The sequence below is a fragment of the Pteropus alecto genome, unplaced genomic scaffold, assembly GCF_000325575.1.
Source record: "Pteropus alecto unplaced genomic scaffold, ASM32557v1 scaffold288, whole genome shotgun sequence".
Taxonomy (NCBI): Eukaryota; Metazoa; Chordata; class Mammalia; order Chiroptera; family Pteropodidae; genus Pteropus; species Pteropus alecto.
The window spans coordinates 2969196-2978652 of record NW_006442124.1 but is presented as its reverse complement, the minus strand read 5'-3'; the positions used below and the strand labels follow the sequence as shown (position 1 = coordinate 2978652).

Below are 9457 nucleotides of genomic sequence, written 5' to 3'. Positions count from 1 at the left end.
AACTTCCTATTCTCTCCCCTTGGAGGTGATTGGCATCTCTTTTTCCATCCAAAATGAGAGAAAACACCAAAGCTCAGCAGTGATCTTACTTCTAGAGGCTCTTTGGAACACCACACACACAAATCCCTGACAGATACAACCGGGGTTAATGAGGCATGACCAGAAGTTTGATTTTTCTGTCAAGTGCTCCCATCCGTTTTTAATAAACAGAAGAATAACATAAACTCCATTGCCTGCTCTCCTCAGCTTTCACCGAGCCAGTCGCTCCTGGTACCATGAGTGCCGAGCTGAGTTATGATTCCAAACGACTGACAAATGCTTTTACGAGCCCCTGTGGTCGGTTACGCTGGTGACTGATTTTGCTCCCCGCCCCACCCCCCCCCGACACACACACATACACACACAGTTCCATCTCTTTGGCTCTGTTCAGTGTGGGCCACTTAGTGCTTTGCCAGGGGAAACCGTCAAGTGTAATATCACATTTACAACTAAATGGCTTCAATTTATCGTCACTGGTGTAAAAATGCAAAACACCCACTGTTTTCCCTTTAAGCCATGCTGTGTGCTCTTTTGCAGAAGGCTGTTTCTCCTGTGAAGAGTAGACACTGAGCCAAGGTACAGGGAACTTACAACAGCAGATGGTAAAAACCAGGTATGATCACAGAGTGATGAATGATATCATGACACTCATCCCTGGTTTTGATGAAGCTGTCTTTTGTTTCCACGAAACATCTGTTCTTACCAAAACTTGCTTACCAGTTCTCCTTACCAGAACTTGCTTTTTCCACATTTGTTGAGAAATTGCATAGCTCAAGAATGGAGGTATTGACTCTGTAAAAATGATTAGGAATAAGAATGTTTTTCTTTTTTTCTTTTTCTTTTTTTTTCCCCTTTGGCTTTGCAAAGCATACTAGGATTTATGTGGGACACTTCTTTATTTCCTGAGATAGTTGCTGAAAAGGACCGGCTGCCTTAAACCAAACTGACCACAGGATGTCACCAGTGTTCCATGAAAATTCTACTGAAAGGGCATTTACCTGGTAATGCAAAACCTGTTTCTTAAAGAAGTAAGGTCGAAGCTCATATATACGGTCACTCCTACAATTTCAAGTAAAATCCAGTTTTCCAGGGATGGGCTCAGCTTCATCACGTAAAATCAGAGCAGATCTGAACTGAGGTTGTCCTTGAAGAAGAGGTGCCACATACAGGTAAAGCCACTAAACTTAACAGCCCAGAGCTGCTATTTAATTGCCCCTAAAGAAAAGTCACCCTGAGGTGAAGTTAATAACCAATACCAGATCTGACTTTTTTTCACTTTAATTTTCTTTGAAAGCTTCATGCTCAAGCAACGTGGTAACCAATATCTAACAGAATCATATGCTGCTCAAATACCTTCTTTGCACTTGGATATTCAGTAAATCCCCAAACAAGAATCTAAAAGAGCCCCCCCAAAAAATTTTTTTGGAAAGAGATGTGAATAGACATCTAAACTTATTAAGGGAAGAAATTTAAAAATAAAAATTAGTTAAATAATGAGCCAAGACTTCTCTGGTGCTGAGACAGGGTGACACAGCCATGGTACAAAAAGGCAGTGATGGATAAGGTGTTTAAGGGACCAACTCCAGAGGAGAGCACAGTGGCAAGCCAAAGATCCATTGGTCACTGAAAATTATGGAGACAAAGTGTGAGACTGCATTTATGAAACATTTCTTCTGTCTCTTCATGAATCGATAGGTCACAGAGTTCTCTATGAAAGACATATAGATGACTGGGGGTGGTGGGCTGAGCCAGCCAAAGACCAAGGCAATTTTCCAGCTTCCTTTCTGGCCTGGATATACCTGGTTCAAGAGGATTCCTGTTGGTTTATGTTAGCAAAACTTTGTGAGTTGAGTCAACTAGTCTATTATTACCCTTATCAATTCAACTAGTGGTGTCAAATTCCTCCCTTTGCTTGATTGTAATGTATCTACCCACTGGGGGTCTATTCTTTACAAGAAAAACAGTAAGAGAGCCCACATGGCTTTGTTTTAGGAGTGGTGTATCAAGAGTTCTTTCATTTGTATATCTGTTTTTTAATTGAATGTAAACGATGCTTTTATTAGTATGGAGGCTGTTATGTGCTGAATTGAGTTCCCCCAACCCCAAATTCATGTGTTATATTTCTGACCCTTGATGCTTCAGAAGGTGACTATATTTAGAGATCGGGTCTTTAAAAAGGTACTTAAATTAAAATGAGGTCAAATGGGTGTACCTAAATCCAATATGACCGGTGTCCTTTTAAGAGGAGATCGAGACACAGACACACACACAGAGGGAGGACCCTGTGAGGACACGGCCTTCTACAAGGCAAGAACGGCGGCCTCAGAAGAAACCAACCCTTCTGACACCTTGATCTCAGACTTACAGCCTCTGGATTTGTGAGGAAGTAAACTTCTGTTATTCAAGCCACCCAGTCTGTAGTAATTTGTCCTATCAGCCCTAGAAAACTAATATAGAGGCTAAAATATATCAGCTTGCTAATACTTGTTATTTAGTACTAATCACAGGTTCCTTGGTTATATGCTTAAATGCCACTTCTAGCTTAATAAAAATGGCTGTCACCAACTGAGGATTTGGTAGGTGCTGTGTTTTCTTCGGGATATTTCCATATGTCAACGAATGTATGTAAACCATCGAGGCAACTGTCTGAAGTTGTTACCCGCACTTTCCAGAAGAGAGAACTGAGATGACTAATCCTGCCCTGTCAGACTCCAGGGCCCACACTCAGCCTCAACACAAAATAGGCCATCTCGCAAACCACGGGGAGGGAGGGTCGCAAAAAGGGAGATTGGTAGAAAAGAGGTCGTAGCATTTTCTTTAGGTCCTCTCTTTTACCCACGAATTTCTGACAAAATATTTTAAACTCATGTGGGTAAATTTTGAATAGAATACACTTGCTCTTGGGAAACAGAATCAAGCTGAATGTCCACTCTTTTAGCCGGGGCATCATCTTTTTCTTTCCTCCCTTCCTTCCTTCCTTCCTTCCTTCCTTCCTTCCTTCCTTCCTTCCTTCCTTCCTTCCTTCTTGCCTTCCTTCCTTCCTTCTTCCCTTTCTATCCCTTTTTTCTTTATTATTTATGGCACCTGCATATCCACTGGTGGAACCTTCCAAATTACCTAACACCACCAATTCCCCTGTAGATTGCATTAAAAAGGCCAGGCTGGACAGGAGTGAACACAGCAGAGTCAACATTTGGTGAGTAGGGTGGGTAACTGAACACTAGCCTAGTTGTTGGTAAATCCTTGATTCACATGAAATCACAAAATTATGGGGCTGGATGGGCCTTATAAATCCTCTGGCCCATGTAATTCCTGGCTCTGGTACAGCACTCATCTCAGCTTAGACCAATTCTATGTGGGCTGTGGGTGTAGATGTGAGTCCCTTCTGCCGCCGTAAACGGGGTTCTCCACAGTGCGCTCGGGCTCACTCTGTACAGCGAATCCTAGTGCCTGAGAAGCCGAGAGTGGCGCCTTCCTCCGCAGGCGGTCCGGAGCTTGTAACTTGCCCGAGTTTGTCCAGCTGCTGACTGGACCAGCAGAGAGGCTGGCCTGTCTCATGGTCTAGTGTACTTCCTACTGTAACACACTGCCTCATACAAATATCTGGGCTTATTATTTAAATAATAAAAAAAAAAAGACAAGCTGGTAGATAATTATTCTCACCACAAGGATGTTGCTACTCTAAGAACGGATGACTGTGGCGGTTGCTTTAAATAAGAAGCCCTGTGTCTTGCAGAATGACTGACTTTACAGAATTTCAAATTACAACTCTTTAAGACTCGCCAGTTTTGTAAAGTGAACGCACACACAAGGATTCAGAACACACCAAGCTGGCTACGTAGTCACATCCCAGAGAATGGGCTTGGGGTGTTGCAGGCGTCACTGCTCTCTGATCCGAGGGAGTGTTGTGTGCAGCGAACTCTGCGCTCAGCGTCCCACGTGCATTACACCTCATCACAACCTGGCGATGTAAGAACAGTGATTGTCCCCGTTGTAGAGGTCAAGACACCGACGCCCAGCCAGGTCAGATAAGTTGCTCGAGGCCAGGACCCTCGCTGATCCAAACCACTATGAGCTTCACAAGGAAGCAGGGGCATCGGCTTGAATCTGAACTTGAAATTAAAACAAATAAAAAACAGCAGCTAGATATTCACTGACTCACAAATAAAGAAAACACATCGACCTTTGAAATTGTTGAATAACTGGAAACTAGTTTCAACTTTGCTTTTGGCACAGTTTTGAGAGGTGGGTCAAGAGGAATACAAGGTTTCGTTTTAAGTCACCTGCTGCATTTTCAAGGCAATACCATCAGGCTGATGTGGGAGGAAACAGATATAAAGGAGATATAATTTAAATATTTTATAAGTAATTCATGTATAAGCAAAATATAAAGAAATCCATATAATTTTGATAATTGTAGAGTATTAAAAATATCACATTTCAGGGATTAAGAAAAATATTCAGGTCAGTATTTCTTCGACTCAACCATTTAATTACATGTCTTCTTCAAACTGCCCTACTATACTCTCAGAGGATATGCGTGAGTGTTCTATGCCATGTCTTTTTTATAGTAATAATAAGCAAAAAGTAAATACGATTCGGTGTTTAAGTAAGCGTTCCTCTTTTCTTGGGCCACCCGAGCCTTCATTTTGCTTAATTAATCTGTTCGTTGCTAGAGCATACCACCTCTCTGCAATGCTTTGGGGTACTTAGATTTCCTGGTGTACAAAAGAATGGCTCATGTGGTTTGATGCTGGATTGTATGGTTTGAAGTGGCTCTGTGTGCAGTCATTCTAGAAACATTCTTCCTCCTACCAGTGTGTGATAAGGGACTTGAGCTGTCAGTGGCTTCTGCCTGTTGTGAGCGTCCACGGTGTATTACTTCCCGTGCTGGATTCACCGGTTTAGAGAAAGCAAACAATTCATAAAAATCACAAAGCACAATGCAAGGTACCCCGCTGGATGTTTATTTGGTTCCTTTTTGCAGTGACCTGCCTCTGTGTTTGGTAGTTAACTTCTGTGACTAAATATTTAAGTCTAGTAACTTGCTTGGTTTTCCGTGTTGTTCTTAATGCACAGAACAGCTATCACTCAATGAACCTTTCCTCTCTTCCTTCCGCTGTGTGTGCATGTGTGCGCATTTGCATGTATGTGTGTGCGTGTCTACGTTTCCCTTCATGGCTGCCCTTCATCAGCACATTCCCGGCCATCCCCTGGTAGGAGAATCATGGGACTAGGGTGGGGTAGAGGTTGAGGCGGGGCACAGGCAGGGGTGATGGCCTATCTTTGATGTCTTTTCCAGAGCCATTCTCTGACGGATGAGCAGAGGCCACTAATGAAGAGCGAGGCTGTGTCTCTCTTTTTTCAGAGACTGAGCCCATTACCCTCTTGGTCCCCACTAGCCTGCGGGCACCCGGCCTGCTTCCCAAGTGGGTGACTTCTGGCTCACTGTGCCACTCCCAGTCCTGGTGCCAGTGGCCGTGAATAACCTCGCTCCTGTGTGTATTTATTTTATTTTGAATTTCTCTACCCTGGTTCTTTCCACCTCCAAACCCCACCCCCTGCTCACCGGCCCCATGTGGTGATGTTTCTTGAAATGTTAGATTCTTTCTTCCTGTGTCCCCCCTTCAGTTCTGGAAGCATTTTGTTTCTGTACGGCTTTGTGAAGTTGGTGCTGAGTCCAGATCCTTGGGGCTTTAAAGTTGAATTAATTATTAAACAGGAAGGGAGCAGAACTTTCAGCAGGCGCCAAGTAACTATACTTAAACTGCAACCTGGCACTGTTTTTCCCACCCTTGCGCTGTGGTTTGCTGAAGGCAACTGGAGATTTTTATTCTAGTTTTAATCAAGCATTTCTGTAAGTTTTCAGGCAGTTAAGATTTGGCAGCAAAGGTCTGGGCAGTCAGTCTTCATCACCTCCTGACCAGTTGGGCCATTTTTTAAAAAAAAAAAAAAATCAGAAGTACTTCCCTAGCTCATAAATCAGTCTGAATGTGTCCACTCCCATGTCACCTTTCCTGAGAACAGGGTGAGCTTTACTCTCAAATATATATGTGTCTGTATGTATATATAATGTATTTATATCAATTGGTTCCTGTTTGTAGAGAAAGGTGCTTTTCGAATAAAATCAAGAACATTGTCTTTGCTGCCTTGTGATCGTTATCATTGTTGCTTTCATTTGAGGGCTAAGTCGATGATATGGAACCTTGTATTTAAACGTACTAATGAAGACGCGCCACAGAATTTCTTAATTTCCTGAGTCTAGGCATTGAAATTGCCTTTTCAGAAATTCACACTCACTGGAATTGCCCGGCCCGCTTGGCCCAGACATGGGGTCTGGCCATCCTCTCAGAGCTGCGTGAATGAGACAGTGGCAGTGTTCCTAGAGAAACCCAAGCCCATATCAAAGGTATCAAAGTAATAGCCTGAAAGGGCCGGCTGCCCCCATGCCGGGCTCCCCATCTGATTTCCACAGGGGCTTCTGGCATGTGGTGGCAGGCCTTTCCCAGTCTCAGCTGACTGGCTTTCCACAGGAAGCTTGATAGGAAGTGTGCTTGGCTCCATTAAGTCTCACCCTGTGGCTGCACAGCGGTGCAGGCTGTTCGGATGGGAGGGACAAAGCTCTATCTGGGTGCGGCTGGGTGGGTAGGCAGGAGCGTGAAGCATCCTCAAGAGGGAAGAGAACAAAGATTTGGTTAAAATTTAGATTCATGCATATAAATTTGGAACAGGGCAAAATACAGGAAGGCCAACACACAACCTCCCACAGTCTTCCAGTTGGCTCGTGATGAAGTGTGCATGTGAGAACGCTTCAGAACTGAACACGGCACAGCCATCTCGCCCTTTACAATGTGTTTGGAAACTTTCAGCATATATATCCCTTATAGTCTTAGAGCTTTGTAAAAACAAGGGGTGTTCTGCGAGACTTGCTATTAAAATATGATTTTTAAATGGTTGTTTTCCCTTTAGAGATTAAAAAATGTATCTGAGCTCACATTTTCTATTTTTAAAAATATATAAAAGTGTTTACCTCGTGTGTTATCTACATCTTGACTGTTCGATTTCATTCAGCCAATAATTCTAATCACAATAAGCAAAAAAGGGAGGTCTATTTGTTTATTTAAAAAGATTAGTTCGATGAAGCCAGATAGACTTACGCTTCTGAGAATTTAACTGAACTTAACATTTCAACAGTCTCTCCTGTATTTTCCCTGAATCTTCAGCTTTTTCAGTGGCTTACCTCTTCTCACTATATCACCCTCTGACTTCAGTGCTGAGGCCGTTGCGGGGCTCCCATTCTCGGGAGGTCATACTTAGTCATGTTATTTAAGATTAGATAATGGCCACACTGTAACCATTATGCTTCTAAATTATTTAAAACCCAGATTAAAAATGACACATTCCTCATGACCAATATTTGGAAAATATACTTATTAAATGGACAGCTTGTGTACCATTTTGATCTGTTCTTCATGTCCCATTTTCTTTCCAGAAAATATATTATGAACTGGTTTTAAAATTAAGCGATTAAGATTTCTGCTTTTTGGCTAAGCAAAGATACCTTTTTCTTTTTGTTTGAAAATGGGTTGATACTCTCATCTCTCACCCATGGAGAGCTTGTAATACAAACTTTTCAAAAAATACTTCATTTAAAATAAGGTCCTGGGAGCTGGCTTAAATCTTGTATGTTTAGATATTAGAGCACACTTAAAAAGTGCTTTCATTGAGTTGGAAAGTACAACTAACCACAATAATAACAGTGTGTAAACAACAATAAATAAATAAAAATAAAAAGAACATAGAGCATATCAGATGCATGTGCATTACTTTTGCAACACCTTTCCCTCCCCCTTCTGGCTTGAAGGATAGCTCTAAAAATATGATGTGTACCAATTTATAGCTTTCCAAAGATATTCTCCCCTTAGCCGCCAAAAAGACAGTTAGGAAATGTGTGTTTCTGTCTGATGTGTGTCAAATATAAGGAATAGTTACTTAATAAGTCATCACCTGAGCAGTTAGTGGTCACCCTTGCTGACTTGATATTCCAAACTGTCAGTGCCAAGGGAGTGTGGGCTTCTCTGCTGTGTGCAAGCTTCCCATTCTTGGGTGATCCAGCCAGCCTGCCAAGACATGGGCCATCTCCGCAGGTGTATGGGCTGCAGCCCTAGGCAAGACTCTCCTTGCCTTCCCCAAAGGTCTCTGAGCCCTTGTGCAGCCCAGATGGTTCCAATTTGAGGCCTACACTCAGTGCTGGAGCTGTATTGAGTTTCTTCCCTGAAACCAACAAAACCTGCTTCAGCATTTTGCTTGGATTAAAATATTTGTCCCTTTTTTTCACAGGGCAGAAGGAGGACTCCTGAAGCCTCCGAAGGAAGGAAATCATTACAGGGCCCTACAGAAGTAGGTCATGTGCTACAGCTGCTCATAGTTTAAGAGGAAGAAACAGGGGACCTCAAACCTGGAACACAACTCTTTCAAAATGCTTGTGAGCAGCCCAAGAAAAACATCCTCCCGAGGCTTATCTAATAACCATGATCTGTAATCGTCTCAATGTGTGCTCACGTTTCCTTCGCCGTTTGCACCTACTTCCCAGAGCTAACGAGATGCTGAAACAGAACACAGACAAATTTAATGAAGGGGATTTAATAGTTTGTGTTAAAGCTAATATGGTCCATTAGGAGCTGTCATTTTTATAAACAATAAAGATATGTTACCCTCTTCTTTGGTGTAAAGCCATTCCATGCAGGACCTGTAAACATTCAGTAATGATCTGTAGAACATGCATGAAAGACAATTAAGGCGCCACTTGAAAAGTCCGTTTTCCTCACATATTCGGTTTTCTGCTAAATAAATTCATGAAGGTCATATATGTGTAAGCACATGTTTCTGTTCTTTAGTTTATGTTCTAATAACAGAAAAACCACTATTTTGTGGTATTTTTGAGAACGTAAAAATTAACAGTTAATGGTGCCATTTAAAGGCACAATGACAACTTTTAAAAGCTGTAAATAATGAAAGTTTCTAAAAAGCTATTTATTGCAAAAATAGTATGTTCTGCTCTGGTTAGGATATGTTTTGGAATTTATTTTTTAAATGGCAGCAGACACAAGGCTTGAGGAGCTATATACTTTTTGAGATAAACTGAACGTACTTGAGAAAATGAAATATACTTGACTCTGACTTTGTAAATAGAATTTGCTGCCTTGCTCTCTCTTTTAAAGACAAATGACTCATTTTTAAAAAGTTTTAGGTTGGGCAGAATTTGATGAAAAATTCCTACAATGCCTAACATTTCCTTCTGCGCACAGAGGAAAAAGGGTTGTGGGGGGGATCCAGATTAAAATTATTCTAGTTATTCACGTATGCTTGAAAGCTTCAGTGAGAGTTTTGAGAAGCAGCCTCAGGCAGAACTTGCTAT

At 42.0% G+C, this 9457-nt stretch overlaps 1 long non-coding RNA gene across 1 annotated transcript; it reads left to right on the top strand.

Annotated features, from left to right (window-relative positions):
- Positions 1-571: 571 nt before the first annotated feature.
- LOC107196317 lies at positions 572-8904 on the top strand. The gene is made up of 2 exons (XR_001517717.1): positions 572-652; positions 8380-8904. It is a non-coding gene; the product is annotated as an uncharacterized LOC107196317 (long non-coding RNA).
- Positions 8905-9457: the final 553 nt, after the last annotated feature.